The 18,065-nt window shown below is 49.1% G+C and overlaps 1 protein-coding gene across 6 annotated transcripts in view; it reads right to left on the reverse strand.

Moving 5' to 3' along the window:
- WNK3 (WNK lysine deficient protein kinase 3) overlaps positions 1–18,065 on the reverse strand; it is a 2,095,067-nt gene that overhangs the window by 1,971,427 nt on the left and 105,575 nt on the right. The window lies entirely within an intron of this gene.

Raw genomic sequence — 18,065 nt, forward strand, 5'->3', positions numbered from 1 at the left:
CACCAGGCCGACATGCTCTCCGACTGCGCAAATATCTGGCACGTGGCCAACAGATCCGCCATTCTGGCCCCAGTCAGGTAAACTCTGCAGTCTAACGTGTTCCAGTGAAAACCCCGGAAGATTAAGTCCTGAGAGACCGTCATGGAAGATTTCCGCCAGTTCACTGACAGCCCAAGATGGACCAGGAGCTGGAGGAGAGACTGAAGGCTGTACGCGGCTTTCATCGGGCAAGGGCTGCGCAACAGCCAATCGTCCAAGTAGGGATACACATGGATAACCTGCAGATGAAAATAAGCTGCAATCACCGGCATCATCTCCGTAAAGACACGCAGAGCCGAGCTGAGGCCAAAATGAAACTCAGAACTGGAAATGCTCCTCTCCCACAGAGAAACGCAGGTATCTCCAGTGTGGATTCCAGATCAGAATATGCATGTATGCATCCTGAAGGTCCACCACGCTGAGCCAATCGCCCATCTGTAAAGAGGACCTTATCTGACCAGGCGTGATCTTGAATTTCTCTTGGGGTAGGAAAAGATTGAACTGGGAAAGGTCTAGAATGGTGCGCAGGCCAGCCTGGCTGGGTTTGGGCACCATAAACAGTCGGGAGTAGAAGCCCTCCCCTCGCTCCCCTAGGGGAACGGGTTCCACCGCTCTGAGATCCAGCAACTTCTGGATCTCGGCCTTGAGGGAAGGCGTCACCGACTGCTGGAAAGGAGCATTGATGGGTGGGGTAGGGTGGAAGGGGTAAGCGGAAGCCCGCCCGAGCGACTGACAAGACCCACCGGTCTTCGGTAATGGTCTGCCACGCCTCCCAATGAGACGCAATGTGTCCTCCCACCGGGGTCTTGTGCGAGCACAGAGAACCCTCATTTTGCTGGTTTCTCAGTGGCGGCACCACCTGAACCTGAGGAGGAGGCTGATGAGCGGGAGAAATATCGACTCCGTCGACTCTGCAGGATTTTCGGTCCAGACACCCCCTAAAGCCAGAAGAGGACCGGGACTGTGACAACGGTCTGTGTCCTAAAAGGTGGTTTCACCAGGACAGACAAGGACTTGGCGGTCTGTGTGCTATCCTTTGTTTTGGTCAGCTCCACATCCGTTGTGGTATGAAAAAGCTCCTTGCCATCAAACGGCAGATCCAAAACCTTATCCTGCACCTCCTTAGAGAACTTGGTGGCGTGCAGCCAAGCCGGACGAGCAGTATCCACACCAAGCATAAGGCCTCGGGCCGAAGTGTCGATGTGATGAGCCGCCGCTTCCAGCAGATCCTGAGCCAGGACCCTGGCATCTGATAAGCCCGCCTTAAAGTCCTCAAGCTTTTCAGCAGGGATAAATTCCTGAAACTCCGACAGACCTTTCCACATTTTCATATTCCCCCCGCTAACACCAGTTCTGCATTGGCCTGCCGCAATTGCAGGGCTGAGTTAGCAAAAATCTTCCTCCCAAGGGAGTCAAGAAGTTTATCCTCTTTGCCCAGGACCTGTGTAGCCGTCGAAGTGGAGGATGCCGCAGGTCTGGACTGCAAAGGGGCCGCAGCCACAAACGTGGAGGAGGGGGGTGGGCACGATGCTAAAGCCACCATTTCTGAAGAATGAAGCCTATAGCGCGCGTCACTTTTCTTATTGACAAACAGTCCAGAGTGTGGTTTCTCCCATACTCTATGGACCTCGGCCAAAACGTCCTTCTGCAAGAACAAGCCGGTACGCTCCGAAGGAGCCAAGGTGCATGCCCCCGAAAGCACGCCCTCCTGCGGAGCAGGTGCCTCGGGTACTGGAACATCCAACAGACACATGTCCAGCACCCGGTCTTGAAAAACTCTGATAGAGCGGGGCTGGTCATGGCTGTCCTGATCGCCCTGTACATCATCCGTTAAGTCCGGATCAGGCTCAGTCACATCCGGCACCACAATCACCTTGTCCACTGAGGACAATGGAGGCGGGGTGGAAGAGTTGGGGGGAGGCCCAGCTGGTAAAGGCAGCACTGGGGGCACAAGCAGCATAGCTGGGAACGTTGGTGCAGGTGGGCATATCTCCCTAAACAGGCCCTTAAAGTACTCCTTCATGGGGTCGCAACGCATACGTTTTTGAAACTTGCTGAAAAAGGCATCCTCTGCCGACGTCTTGGGCGTGACAGGAGGAGGACTCTCATGAGGCGGGTAATTACAACGGCGCAGGGGAGAGGGTTGCCAAGAGGGCCCTTCCCCGCTGTTGTCCACATAAATCAAGGGCACTGATGCCGCCGGCAGCGAGACATTGTGCGGTAGAGGCATCCGAGTGTTCCAGTCAAACTGGATGAAATGGATGTGCACAAGGAAATCGATGTTCACCTGAAAGAGCACCCCCTACACCTAAGGCCGATGGCGTAGTTGTAAGGGGTGTATCCAAAATGGTCGCCGTGGCCTTGGCGTGAACGGCCGTCATTTTGTCGGCACCTGAGGAGAACTGCGACACGTGTGGAAGTGAGGCAGGGTTCCCCACAAGTGGGTCACGGGGTCTTCATTTTAGCCTTAACACAAGGAACATCGGCTGAGCCGGTACTGTGTGGCCTAGGATGTTTTTGTGACATGCTAATAGCCAAACTAGCCTTCGCAGGAAGGACCTCGGCGCTGCCGGTAAAGGAGGAATTACGGTTCGAAACCTCACTCCTTGCCCCCTCAACAGCTCTGGGGTCACAGCAAGAGCGGAACGATGAGGAACACCTTTCTTTAGCCTCTAAACGAGGGACTTCGGACCTGCGTCCGGTAGAAGCCTCTTCATGCCGGACCTCGAACTTCTGTTCAGTACCGACAAGCCCAGCCGAGGCCTCGGGGCGCACCCCGGTTCAAATGAGGGAAGCTCCAATCAAGGAGGCCTTGGAGCGAGCTCCGGTACTCCACGACTCAACAGAGCTAGGTCTACAAACAACCCCCACAGGAGGGGCCTCGGACTGTGATCCAGTGTCAACAGGCCCCTTACAGAGACCCTCGGAGAAAACTCTGGTACACTTTTTAGGCCTAAACAGCAACTCAGGGCACGCCCCGGTAACAGAGCCCTTGAAGCTCCTCCTAGACTGGCAGGACCCCAGAAAGGAGTCCCCAGCCGGGGTGCCCTAAAAAGCAAAGAACTTACCAGGCTTTTCTTCTTCTCGTCGATGAAGGATTGGAAATGCGTAGGAGGAGTGCGCTGAAACACCTCCTCCCACCACTCTAACCGACGCTGGAGCACCCGGACCGAAAGGGAATCGCAATAAAAGCAAGTCCCACCGGTGGTCAGGACCCAAACACTCTAAACAAAGAGGATGGGGATCCGCCCTAGCGAAGCATTGCTGACAGGAACAACAATTCGGAAAGTCTAGCTGAAAAGGCATAGACAGACTATCACGCGATCGCAAGCGAGAGCCAGAGGGGAGGAAGCTGGAAGAAAAAAACCTTACGCAGATGCTAAGTGTGTCCAGTCTCAAATGAGCAGAGAAAAGGACTGATGGGCGATGCGCAAGGCGGAGCTGAGATGGGCGGGATTACGGCCGCGTGCTGTACCCCACGTAAAAGAGAGGACGGACTAACATTTGTGCAACATTTTGATGCTTTTACAAAGTGCTCTGGTCCCGTCCCACAGGACGGAGGAATGTCCCATAAGTATGGAGGAAAGGGGACCGGACATCGGAGTAAAAGATGGAAAAGAAAAACTTCTACACATAGTTAATTGTCAACAATTTAAACTCATTTCCATCCCCAACTCTATCCTCACTGTAGACCCACAAGGTATTCCTACAGGGAGTTTGTGATTATCGCCAAACACAGTTTGCCAGAATTCACAGCTCCAACTTAAAGTGCTCCAGCATCTGAATCACCTCTATAGTTTTCTGTTGGGATTGACCATCTATCAAACTTTCCCACAAGTGGTCTTGAGCCCAATACGTTGATTCAGAGACAAATCTGATGAAGAACTGTTGTCTGGCCCGTCTTGTGCCTTCACACTCCATCATCAGATGTTTGATGGATTGTTTTTCCAGGTGAGAGCATGTCTGACACAGATTCAAAGCCAGATTCCCCCATCCCTCTTCTCGCTAGGATTTCCCCCGTATGTAGGATATTCAATCTCGGGACTTTGTTCCACAGTCTCCAGTCTGGAAACCTAATTAGATATTTACTAAGAAAGCCCAGCTTTTTTTCTGATATTTGAAGAGGATTAGGATTTGACCCAGATCTCATTTTCCCAACAGTCTGGATCCAATCCATTTCCTCCCATTTTATTTAAGCCTTTGTTGAATTTTCCTCCAGCAGTTTCGTGTATGTCCGCACTCAGGAGCTGCAACTTCACCAGTGAATCTAGCCTGCCCAGATGTTGAGATCTACCCGCCTCTAGATGTTTTCGCATGTCTGTATATAGTGAGTGATCTTGGGCTGTAGTAATACGATGTTGCAGAACCATTAGTTTCCACCCCGCCTGGCATTTTAGGGATTTAAGTCCCAGTTCAAATCTGAGGTCATCCATAGACAGGCTCATTGGGAGACCCAAGGCATGCTTCCATAAAAGGCCTTCCCATTTTTATCAGGACATATTCCATAGCTGCGGTTTGGCTTCGAGGCCATATAACAAGACCTGGATTATTTTGGCCTGATAAAATTTGAGAACCGGGATAACTGAAAATTGACCATATTTCCACAGAATTCTTTTCATCTGTGCAGCTAATGGTTTGATTTTTACTTCGATGTCCAGCTCCACCTTATAAATTGCCGGGTTTGCATACATTTTGTACCCCAGATACACCAGGTCATCCACTCTTGTGATCACCTCGCCCCCGCATTGTCCACCTCGGGACTACAATTTCTTTGTTTTTTTGCCTAAAGACCAGAACCCTTCATTTATTTGAATTTAGGGAGAGCCCATTTTCCACTGCATATTGGCATATGCCATTGAGTAATAGTTGCAGGCCAATAGACGTTCTGTCTAAAACCACCACGTCGTCTACGTAGGCCACCCAGTGTATGTTACCATTTACGGCTGAGATGGCCAACGCATTTGGTGCCAATAAGTCACCCATGTCCGCTGTATACAAATTAAAGAATAGAGGGGCCCCCAGGCAACCCTGCCTGACACCCCCCCACCCCAAATTCACCCTGACTGGTTCTGACATGTGGCCCTCTGCATCTAGTCTCACTGATGTTTTCATTGTGGAATTCAATGAGCATCCCCAAGAGCCCCTGTGGGAGGCCTTTTGCCCTTAGTTTCAGCCAGAGCCGCCCCGTCCACCTGGTCGAAGGCCCTCGAGAAATCCACCCAGGCACCATAGAGTTGTTCTTCCCCCTTTACTTGTGTTTTTTCAATCAAGAAATTTAGCACCATGCCATCGCACTGCAGTTCAAAGTCCCCTCCTGAAACCAGTTTGGCACTTGGACAACACCCCAACTCTTTTTTCCCATGCTTCCACTTTCCCCAACAAGATTTTCATGAAAATCTTGCTGTCGATATCCAATAGGGCGGTACAGTAATTTTTGGCCACCTCCCTGTCGCCCACCTTGAATAGCGGGATAACTGTGGCGGTACGTCAAAGTCAGTAGTTGTTTCTTTACCAGAATTTCCCTAAAGTGGCAATTGAGCAATTTAGCCCATAGGCTCGGGCTATTCTTCAGAACCTGATAGGTCAATCCGTTAGGACCTGCCGCTTTCGAGGAGGAACCCTTCAGGATAACTTCTTCAATGTCTGAGACATTGAAATCAAGAAGCCAATCGGCCTTTATATTATAATGGCAAGCTGTTCTTTCAGGCTTGCCAAAAACCTAAATGCTTGATCCATTCACTCCAGTTTGCAAAGTTGAGTTGTTTTGGCCCCTTCCATCTCATGCATTGTGGCCCAAAACCCCTTTGCATCCCTCTTTCCAAGTACCTCTAGGATATGCTCCCCGTCCTGTTGGAATCTTTTTATGTTCCTGGCCACAGACCATCATTTGAGAGTTTTTTTTTAGCAGTCTTATTGCCATCTCTTGTTCTTTCTTAGAGAAAAAAATCTTGTTTTACAAGTCATCTTCCAGTTGTGTTTTCATTGCCATAGTTTCGTCGTCATACACATGCCGGTGGACTTGTTTAGGCCCGCCACCATTAAAATTTGGGGGACAAGTTTGCCAAATAAACTTTATGAAGCCTGAAGGCGAGCAATTCAACTTTTGGGTATCTTCAGACACAGCCGATAGCCTTTCATTGAGACATACTCCCCCTGCCTTATATTTAAGTAGGCAAACTCTACCCTTCCTTGCTTCTATCCTCTGGGTGTTTAGTGGGTGTATAAATCAACTAAATAATTGCCACAAGGTTACCCTCTATGTCAGCATATCCTGGTTTGAAGAAAGCATAATAGTTGATACTAATTATAGCCTATCTTACTGGGGTTTATAATCACACTGTTGTATAAAAATAAATGAAGTGCTTACCTTCAATGTTCTCCACATAGTGCCATAGCCCGAGAGAAGTTCTATTTGTAGTTCAATGTTCCAATTGTATCCTGCCTTCTTGCAATAAGACACCCGCTCTGAATACTAGAGGGGCTATTCTAAACTTTAATTTCAATTACAATTCCATCAATCAATAGACAGGATATCAGATGAGCGGTCATTTAATTTGTTTATTTTCTCACATTTACCTCATTTTGGAATTGGGGAAATCTAGAATTGCCTCAATTCGCATCTGAATAGCGACTGCTTATTGAGCTTGAGCCCTCTAACAACGCAACATTGTACACTTACCACTGTGACCTATCCTGGTTTGTTTACCTGTGACGTCACATGCGCACGCACGTGAGGACGTCATAGGTAAACAGCGTAATAAATAGCGTCCATTTTCCAACACGAATACAAGCAGCACAGAGAGACCTGATCTAGTCACTCTTGCCTTGTACCTCTGCTGGACTATTCCTACATGGAAGTTTCTCTTGAGTATTCAGTTCTTTCTTTTTACCTGAAAGTTTCTTTAATTGAAAACACGCTTAGATTTAATGACAATTTCTAAAGTTTACCTACCCTCGCATTTCTAGATGCATTGGTACCTTGTTGGATCCACATAAAACTGCCTACAACCTCAAATTCACCAGAAGGCACTTAAAACTCACAAGGATTTATTTGTTAAGATCTTTGGGCCCTTTTTCTGGACAGAGCATTTAACAAAACTTCTCTCAGTCTATGGCACTATGTGGACAACATTGAAGGTCAGCACTTCATTTATTTTTATACAACAGTGTGATCTAAACCCCAGAAAGCTAGGCTATAATGAGAATATTGTTATCAACTATTATGCATTCTTCAAACCAGGATCTGCTTAGATCGAGGGTAACCTGGCAATTCTGGAGTTCATTTATATACCATTTTGATCAAAATTCTATAGAGTATGGAGCAACTACCTAATTTAACTAGGTAAGATTTTGGATCCTAATGAGAAATGTTTTTCCAAGTAAAAATGTACCTATATATCAGCAACCGATGATGTATTAGCATTTACATATAAAGTTTTGTTTTGACTCTTTTGTAGATAAAATTGCGATTTCTCTCCCCTGATTAAGAGTTCTACTCAAAACACGTTGGGCTACTTGTATAATAAATACATTTCTGTATTCTTTGAACTGTTGAATCGTCATTTGAATTACTTTTTGGATTGCTATTTAACAAATATTTGATTGTCAAAAATTAGAGTTATATAAATGCAGTCAATGCTCAAGTAGTTAAATCAGTACCTTTTTGCTTGGTACCTTACTTAACCACCTCTAAAAATGTTGGCTTTCTTTTAGGCCATAGACAGTGTGCAGGGGACGCGATTTCCCCAATGGGGATTTTTTGTCCTGTTTTCTTCCTTAAACATGGCCCCCTAGCTTAATGAGGAAGTCAAAGACACTTGCAACAAGAAGCGCAATTTGCTGTGGGCGCCTACATATGTAGTAGGCCAGGAAGCCGGCGGGCAAACGCCGGCCCCCTTGAAGGGTCTCCACTAAGGGTCATGAAGAACCCCGTCTGGGCCTGCCCGGACAATGGTAGCCCCCCCCCCCTCGTCCTGCCCGTTGTCCCATATCAGCCTACTACTCCCCCCGTCCTGATCCCTGAAGCTTGCACTTTCGAATACCCTGTGTTCGACTAGCGCCCCCACCCCTTCAGTCCCACGTGCATCCAGGCATTTCTCCTTCTGTCTGATGCTGTGTCCACGCTACAGTTCGCTAACCTTCTCAGGCTCCCCCCACCCCACACCATCCCCGATGCATTCCTCAATCATTTTCACACTGCCTTAAGTCTCGTCTGGTTTCACGGTTTCTTGCGACTCCAGGCAGGATGGTGCCTCGACCCTGCACCTGGATCCAGATGGTTGCCTTCTCTTCCTCCAACCTCAGCAAGGCTTTCTATTTTAACCATTCCACCCTCACATTACTCGGCTCTAAGTGCTTCATCTCCATGATCCTACCGAAGAGCACTCTGTGGTTCTTTCACATCTCCCGGGTAATTGTCCTGTACTAGCAATCCCCTTTCACAACATCGCTCCTACCTGGATTAGACAGTGCTCGCCTGCCTGCCTTGCAGTCAGTCTTTCCCCTCCCTCAGAACTTCAGTTTGCATTGTGCAAAAGGCCTTTAAGATACAAGTTACTACATTGTTGAAATTCAATTGTGCCTTTCATGAACCAACGTACAGTACCGCCTGCATTTCGGGACAATGTATAGTCTGCTTCTACATTGCACAGATAAGCACCCTGGATCACCTGCTCCTAACCACAACCCACTGCCTAGTTGCTTGCTGAAATCTGCCTCACTTCCCCACTAACCCGACTGCAAACTGTAACTGCTTCCAATTGATGTGTGCATCTGCCTTAAATTCACATATTGTTCGCTTTCCGCTGGCTGTTAGTGCCAAACTCAAAATTCCTTTTGAGAGTGACTTTACATCTGTGCATCCTCTATTTTGAGTTGTATTTAGTGCTTTTTGGTTCCTCCTCCACCACCACCACCACTTTGGTGGCTTGCTCTGCACTATACAGCCCCCCCCCCACTTTCTCTCTCCTGCACTACTCCCATGGCACTCTTGCTATCATATATGATCTATCCTATCTCTATCACGCAGTTTGGAAGAAAAAAGCTCTCCTGGACTCTAATTCAGGCCCATCTATCGCTGACACTTTCCACTTCCAGGCAGACTATTACGGACAACCTCTTCCCTGTTCCCTCTCCTGACCTATGGAGAGGACCCCCCCCCCCCCAACCCCAATCTAGTCTCCAATGTTCCACCTTTTTCTTCCTCACCCATTAATGGTGCCAATAGGTGGCAAGTACTCCTAGCATACTTCTCATCCTCTGGGTGTATCATTAATGTCGATCACAATGGCACTAGAATGGCCCAAGGTTCTCAACCTACTCCACTATCCCGCTGTTTTCATTCTCCTTGAGCTCTCCTCTGCTTTTGACACAGTGACAGTCACCCATCCTCATAAAACAACCGACACGCTCAGCATCATTGACCAGGCACTGTATTGGCTGACCTCTTTGCTCACTAATCGCCCTTCCCAGTTGCAATTAGGCCCTTTCTCTTCCACCACCTCTCTTTCGTTACCTGTGGCATCCCCCAGGGCTCTATCCTATCGCCTTGGCACTTCAACATAGATTTTTCCCCTCTTGCTCACCAGATTTACTTCTCCTCACCTCATTCCAGTGTTAATGCCGATGACACACAACTTTCCTTAAAACTTCCCTCTACTACCTTCTCTTCCTCCTCTTATACCCGATGGTCTGTCTGCCATTCAGGCACGGTGTGCAGTTCATATATGCCTTAATACCAGTAAGACAGAGATCCTTCTGATTGGGACCCCTGCACCCACTTTTCCTCTTACCCTCTAGCTGCCCCCTTTGGGCCTTCTACCCCCCCACCATCTTTGTGATGCCAAAAACCTTGGGGTCATCTACAATACCACTCTCTCCTTCATCCTTCACATCATGGACCTTACTAAGAAGTCCCACTTCCAGCTCCACCTCCTCAGGAGGCATTCTTCCTTTCCTCGCCTTCCTCCAGGAGCTCAAGGTCTCCAGAGCTCTGGTACTCTCCAGGCTGCACTACTGCAACAGCCTCTTTCTCAGTCTCCCTCTTTCCTCCCTATGCCCCCTCCAGCTAATCCAGAATAGGGCACTAAGACTTATCCTTGGCCTCAAGCCATTTCCCCAGCCCTAAAATCTCTCCACTGATCTAAGTGGCTGCAAAGATGAAATGCAAGACCCTCTGCATCATCCACAAGCCATTTTGGGGCCACGCTATATCCTTAACTTTCCCTTCCTAAATACTTCCCTGCTAGAGCCCTACCCTCCTCGAACTCCAACTCTTTGACTGTCAAGCGCTTCTCTAAACAGAGTGGTTGGCAGGGCTCTCTCCACGGCTGGCGCTTCCCTTTGAAACAGACTCAAGTTCAAGAAACTGCTCAAAACACTGCTCTTCTCTACCTCTTTCCCTTCCCTGCTAATCACCACACTGCTGCTGTGACTGGGGGCCTGATCCTCATGAACCTCACAGGATTCCATGCCCTTCTTCCCAGTCGATATCAGCATCCCCCAAACCCCAGCATGGCGACTCTGCATCCCCACCACTGGGCGTCGCCTACATTTGCACTTAACCAGAGGTTCTCCTCACCACTTCCCTCCCGGGCCTTCCAATAACATACATATATATGATACAAGCATCAAAAATAAGATTACGGTGAGTAATGTATCTGCTTAGATTTACATGCTGTGCATAGGCCGACATCTAGTGGAAGCTGCGGAGTATTACAGTTTGTTTTTCAAAACTCAAAAATGGGCGTCGACACAGGGCGTGCCAGTAATACTATCCCTAGTGTGACATCCACTGTACCCATGATCCCTCACGCGTCTAGGACCCTCAGATTGTATTTTTTCTGACATGAGGTAGCATGAGGAGTAGCGCGAGTACAGATAATCCAAGCAGATAAAACTACAAGCATCCATGCGCCTTCTCTCAGAGGGGAGGAAGGGCGGGTTGCATGTGAATCTAAGCAGATACAAGCATCAGAAATACGATTACGGTGAGTAATGTATCCCTTCTGAGGCTTGTGGAATCTGCTTAGATCACATGCTGTGCATAGATTAGCGAGCAGTGTTAGAAGGAGGTGGGGTGTGAGAAGGGTCATGAGCAAATGTCTTAGAACCGCTTGTCCCACTTGAGTATCTGTCTTGGAATGGGTGTCAATGCAGTAGTGCTGAGTAAAGGTGTGAATAGAGCTCCAAGTAGCTGCTTTGCAAATGCTGTCAAGGGGTACATTTGCGATGAAAGCCAGAGTGGTCCCAATGCCTCTTGTAGAGTGGGCTCTTGGCGTGAAAGGCAGAGTTTTTTCAGAAAGGGAGTAACACAGCTGGATACAGTTAACAATCCACTTAGAGATGGCACCTTTAGAGACGCGATCTCCCTCTTTGCCCATAGCTACGGAGATGAACAGTTGGTCTGTTTTCCTTAGCGGTCTGGTCTTGTTTACATAGTATAGGACCGCCCTACGCACATCTAGAGTGTGTAGTTTCACCTTAGCCGAGCTTTGAGGATTTTGGAAGAAAGCCGGAAGCTCGATGGACTGGTTCACGTGGAATTTAGAAATTAACTTAGATGAGAACCTAGGGTGTGTACGTAATATCTTTATGAACCGTAAAGAAAGGATCCTGCACTGACAGCCTGAATTTCGCTGACCCTCCTTATAGAAGAAATTGCTACGAAGAAGGCCGTCTTACAAGTCAGGTGTTTGAAACTGCTTTAATGCATGGGCTCGAATGGGGGCCCTATGAGTTTAGATAGCACCACATTAAGGTCCCATCCTGGTGGTGGGTTAGAAATTGGAGGGTGAAGTCTCTTTAATCCTTCCATGAAGGCTTTAACCACAGGTACATTCCACCACGAAACCTTGTTATGGGAGGTGGTGTATGCTGACAGAGCGGCCAGGTGTACCTTCAGAGAGTTAAAAACCAACCCTGCATCCAGCAGGTGGAGCATGTATGTGACAATAGTGGAAGGAGTGTAATCAACTGGGTTGATTTGCTTATTCTGGCACCAGATAACAAATCTTTTCCATTTGTCAAAGTAGCAGTGCCTCGTGTTTGGCTTCCTAGATTCTCTTAGGATATCCATACATCTCTGCGGTAAATTGAGATGTCCAAACTCTGACCTCAGGAGCCATGCTGCCAGGTTCATTGAGTTGGGTTGAGGATGCACTTTCTGACCTTGGTGCTGGGACAGTAGGTTGTGCCAGCCCGGTAGTTTGATTGGTTCGCACATCGCTAGTCTGCGTTGGGAACCACGGTTGTCTCGCCCACATGGGAGCAACTAGGACGAGCGTCATCGATTCTCTGTTAATCTTGTTGACCACCTTCCTGATTAGAGGAGTTGGTGGGAAAGCATATGCAAACATCCCTGACCAGTTCATCCACAGGGCGTTCCCCTGGGAGCCTGACTGGGGGAACCTGGATGCGAATCCTGGGCACTGTCTGTTTTTGCTTGTAGCGAATAGGTCTATAGTGGGGAACCCCACTGAGAAGAGATATCTTTTACGATTTCTCTGTGTAGACACCATTCGTGTTCTTCTGGGAGGGGATCTCTGCTCAAGGCGTCCGCCAGAGAATTGAGATCCCCTGGAACATGTTGAGATGACAGGAAGATGTTCCGTCTGAGTGCCCATATCCAAATTTTCTGGGCAAGCTTGGACAGATTTGGCGAAAAAGTCCCCCCTTGCTTGTTCAGGTAAAACATGGCTGTAGTGCTGTCCGTCCGGATTTGCACTGACAGGTTCAACAGGTAGGGCACGAACGCCTGGAGCGCTCTGAATACTGCCAGAAGCTCTAGCAGGTTGATACGATTCTTGGCCACCGAGTGGGACCAGAGACCCTGAGCTGTGTGGTGGAGATGGTGTGCTCCCCACCCTGACAGGCATGCGTCCGTTGTGACTACCGCCTGTATCTCGGGTTCGTAAAAGGGTTTCCCCTTGGACAGATTTTCTCTTGTCCACCAGTGAAGGCTTTGTACAAGTGTTGGCGAAGCGACCACTAGATCGTCCCACTGACCACTTGCCTGAGCCCACTGTTTCGCCAACCATTCCTGCATGGGACGCAGGCGCGCGTGGGGGACCAAGTAAATACATGACGCCATCATGCCGAGCAAACGCATTGCTTTGCGTACCGTTATCTGGCAACCGGCCTGATATTGCGGAATTTGTAGCAGTATATTCCAAATTCTTTCCTCAGATGGAAAAGCCAACCCCTCTTGTGTGTTTAGGACAGCTCCTAGGAACTGTTTGGAGGTGCTTGGCACCAGACTGGACTTGTTCTCGTTTATGGAGAAACCTAATTCGAAGAGGAGGTTGATCGTTCTTTGAATGTTTGTTCTGCAAATTACTGGGATCTCCCCCGTGATGAGCCAGTCGTCCAGGTAAGGGTACACTGGGATTGCCTCCCTGCGTAGGTGTGCCGCCGCCGCCGCCACCTTGGTGAATACCCTTGGAACCGAGGCTATCCCGAAGGGCAGTACCTTGAACTGGTAGTGCCGACTGTCCACCTTGAAGCGCAAGTATCTTTTGAGCGCTGGGAACATGGAAATATGAAAATAGGCATCCTTCATGTCCAATGTTGCCATGTAATCCCCCCTTTTTTCATTTTTTTTTTTTTTTTTTTTTTTTTTTTTTTTTTTTTTTTTAGGTGGGGGATTACCTCTTGGAGAGTAGTCATGCAAAACATTTGGGGCTTGACATACTTGTTTGCAGGCCGTAAGTCCAATACTGGGCACATTGTCAAATCTTTTTTTGGCACAAGGAAGTAAGTTGAATAAATACCCTTGTTTACCTGGTGTCCCGGGACGAGTTCTATCGCATTTGCTAGAAGATTGGCGATCTCTTCTAGGAGGATCTTCTGGTGATCTAAGGAGTGTACGTTTTGTCATGGAGGGTGGTTTCGGGGACGCTGTAACAGTTCTATGCAGTATCCTGCGGACACTGTGGACAGCACCCATCTGTCTGATGTGATTCCTTCCCAAGTTTGGGTGAAGTTGGAAATACGTCCCCCTACTGGGGATGCGTGAGAAGGGACCCTGAACAGAACGTCACTGTTTTGGGGGAGGCGTGCCGCCGCCTCTACTGGGGCTGCCTCTACCCTTACCACGACCTCTTTTGTTACCCCTGCTATAACCCTGGGTAGACGGATGGTTGTTCCATGGTGTACCATGCCCCTGGGAATAGTTGGAGCCTCTCTGGGAATTTTGGCCGCGTGGGGCGATGAAAATTGCCATTCCCCCTTTGATTCGGGGGGTTTGTTGGTTAATTGGCCCAGGGATTTAAGAGTCTCGTACTCATCCGTGACATTTTTTAGCGCGTCCTCTACCGCCTTGCCAAACAGTAGATCAGGCTCCACCGGTTTGTCTATTAACGATGCTTGGGTCTCGGGTTTGAACCCAGATTGCCTTAACCAAGCATGTCTTTTGATAACAGTGCACTCTGCCATCAATCTGCCGGCGTTGGCATCAAAGGTTGCTTTTAAGATGCAACCGGACACAGTTCTTCTCTCGGACGAACCTTTGCCAACTGGCTCTTTAAGGGTTCTGGGGTGGAGTCGATGAGTGCCGCGACTTCTTCCCACTGGTGGCAGTTGTAACTCGCCAGTAGGGTGGTGGAGTTGGCAATCCTTGCCTGGTAGGTGGAAGTGGAGGCTACTTTCCTACCCAAACCATAAATCTTTTTGCTCTCCTTGTCGGGAGGAGCTTCAGACGATGATAGGGGCGTTCCTGCCTTCTTTCGGGTGTTTGTCACTACTAGGGAGTCCGGTTTCAGATGCCCCCTTATGTACAGCGGGTCTGATTGGGCTGCCCTGAATAGTTTTTCCATCCTGGGTTTTTTTCTATCGATATGAGGATAGGGATGGCCTGTGCAACAGGTCTCCTTTCTCCCACTAATTCTTTGGCAAATTCCCTCTCTTCCTGTGCTCCCTGGGTGTCAATGTGCAAGTGTTCTGCCGCTCTGGACAAAACTTCATTCAGGAGAGGTTGGTTGTCGACAGGGGAGTCGGTAACCGGGGGCTCTTTGTCTACTGGGGTGTCTAACCTGCAAGTTTCTGGGTCGTCCTCGTCCTCCTCTTGGTCCTTGTCATCCCCATAGTAGCCCGTCCCAGTTTGGTCTCCCAAAGTGCCCAAATCTGGATCCTCAATAAAAAGTGGATCTCATTATATTGGGAGTATGGTTGTAAACAGAAAGGGTCCGAAGACCGACCTTGTGTTGGTGTTTCAACCCGGGACTTCTTACTTGGGGGGGTTATCAGTTCCCTAGAGCCTGAGGGTGAAGCCTCGTCAGGGGTATAGGAGAGGAAGTGCTCAGGATTCTTGGCTGTCATCCTAACTCTGTCTATTCATCACTAGACCATTCCTTTGAGCTGGGAATTATTCTTTCCTGAGAGAGTTTCCCTGTTTTATCTTGACTGGACTTGAATGTCCTTGTGCAGGGGTCTTCGGTAAAATGACAGAAGGCTGAGACTTGTCTGTCTGTTTTTGTGGATTAGAAGACTGACCTGTGACTGCTTCTGAGGTGTAGAAGTGTTTCCCCCCCCCTCCCCGTGGGTGGAAGAATGTTTCCCTGATGTTTTCGCCCCTTTGGAGCTTTTCGACGTCTGGCGACTAGGTTCTGGGGTAGTGTCCCTATCTCTAGAGTGTGGAGGTCGGGACTCGGGAACAGCAGTCACGCGGTCTGCTGACGCCGACTCCTGGAGTGCGGCCTGGGGATAGAGGTCGGCTTCGTCTTCCAACGATCGAATCTCCATTACCTTAGGGAGCAAGGCACTTTTGGCAACAGTGGATGGCTGCCTGGAGTCATGCAGCGATCTAGATCGAGAACGCCCAGAGGACACTGATTCGGTGGACCGTTCTCTGTGTGCCTCTTTCCAAGAACTCGACGTGCACGTCGTCTCTCGGTTGGACTTCGCATGTTTAGTGAAAGTGCTCTGGGTAGCACTCGTGTCTCCAGGGGTTTTCCCCATAGCTGCCCTGCCGGACAACCTTCGAGGTCGGGGACTTGCGCTTGGCTGTCTCTCGACACCACATTGCCCTCGCCGTCCGAAAGTACGGCGTCGCTGCCATCACTGAAGGCGCCCTCCGTTGCCATGGCCTCTTGTCGCCTGGCGTGGTGGGCCCAACGTTTGATCGAACGGTCCTTTAGGGTCTTCGGTTTAAACCAACTACACGCTCTGCAGTTCGCCTCGGGGTGGTCCCTCGGCAAGCAGAGTTTACACCTGGCGTGTCTGTCAACCCAAGGGTACTTGCGGTTGCACTTGGGGCAGAATTGGAAAAGGGTACCCTCCATACGCACCCTGTGGCAGCGGGCTAGTGTGTGCAGGAATATATAAGAAAGCCAATATGTATTTAGAGTGTAGAGTATGTACAACCCCCCCACTCTCCCTACTTGCAGTGCCGAGGCAGAGACCTTCCAAGGCCCGGGCCGAGGCCAGCAGCCTTCCGAGGCCCAATTCCGTCATGCAGCTCTCGACGGTTGTTTTTCTTCTCCGCCGACGTAGAGTGTCGAAGGTCGGTGACTCGACGTTGGGGTGGAGAAAATGGTGAAACATTACGATATTTATCAAAATGATGGCTAAGGCCAGGGAACTCCGCGGGATTCTTCCGACCAGTATGGCGGAAAAAAACAATCTAAGGGTCCTAGACGCATGAGGGATCATGGGTACAGTGGACGTCACACTAGGGATAGTATTACTGGCACGCCCCGTGTCGACGCCCATTTGAGTTTCGAAAAACAAACGAATACTCTGCAGCTTCCACTAGATGTCGGCCTATGCACAGCATGTGATCTAAGCAGATTCCACAAGCCTCAGAAATATACATATCTTGTCATTGCTTCCCTTTCAATTGTGTGGCATTTCATATACATTGTACATTTGTTTCATTAGTTCGGTATTCAATAACTCGGTAAATGCTTTGTACTTCGTGTTTCAATATTTCACATTTGGTAGACCTACTTGTCTGGCATCTAGCGTTACACGCCATGCCCCTGGAGGTCCCCAGTCCATCTTTCCCCCCATCACTCACCGGTGTGCTTGGGTCTGGGTCCCTCCCCGTCCCTCCCCTCCCAACGGGGAACACAGAGCACAGGGCTCCTTGACCCTCTTGTGGCCTGCTCTGGCCATGGCGTCATTTTGGCTTCCTTACAGTAATCAGCGTCTTTTTCACTGGCCCATCGTCTGTCTGCTCAACTTCCGATTGCCACACTCTCCTGCCCAGCTAGATATCTGTGTTTCTCTGTGACCTCTCCTTCTGGCACCTGTGAACCATTCATTGGTTGCAGGTTTAAATCCTTTGCCGGACCACGATTACTTCTGTCACTGGGACACGCCTCATCATACTAGTGTTCTACAGTCCTCTTCCTCGTCCCAGTACCAAAGTGGTGTGCACAGAAGATAGTGTGCATTACTCCTAGTTGCCTCTTCTTCATCCCAGCCTTAAAGAGATATGCATAAGGAGCAGTTTCAGTGTATACAAGTAGGGAGACAGATAAAAACCTAGAAAGGTGGAGTGTAGGGTGTATTCTGATAAAGGAAAGGGTGATAATCTTCAACCTAAAACGCACCTCCCCAAGGACCCTCCACCTAGGTGATCCTCCCTTGCATCTCCACCCCCAGACCTGGCTACCTGAGAGGAAGACCCAAGGGGAGTAGATGGGGAGGATGCCCTCAGGGTCCTCACAGTATACTGATGGAGAAACAATTGGTAACTAACCCAGGGTTAATAACGCAGTAGCACCAACCCAGGGTTAAGAAGCCTGGTTTAGGGAAAAAGAACCACACAAATATTAATAAAAACCCTCAAACCGTCTGCGAGACTGTGCCACATTGTTATACTATTTTTGTAGCACCTTCATGTATGTACATGGGGTATGTTTTTGCTGAATTTCATGAAAAGTATAGAAATAACCCCTGCCCTGAAACCCCCCCCTCCCTCCCCCCCCCCCCCCCCCCGAGAGAGATATCTCGCAAGTCAGCCATGCAGCGAGAGCCGAGAGAGACCAGGATGCACAGCGTTTGAACCTGGGTAAAGGCTGGCA

This window comes from Ambystoma mexicanum, chromosome 2p (genome assembly GCF_040938575.1).
Source record: "Ambystoma mexicanum isolate Mex_15411 chromosome 2p, UKY_AmexF1_1, whole genome shotgun sequence".
Taxonomy (NCBI): Eukaryota; Metazoa; Chordata; class Amphibia; order Caudata; family Ambystomatidae; genus Ambystoma; species Ambystoma mexicanum.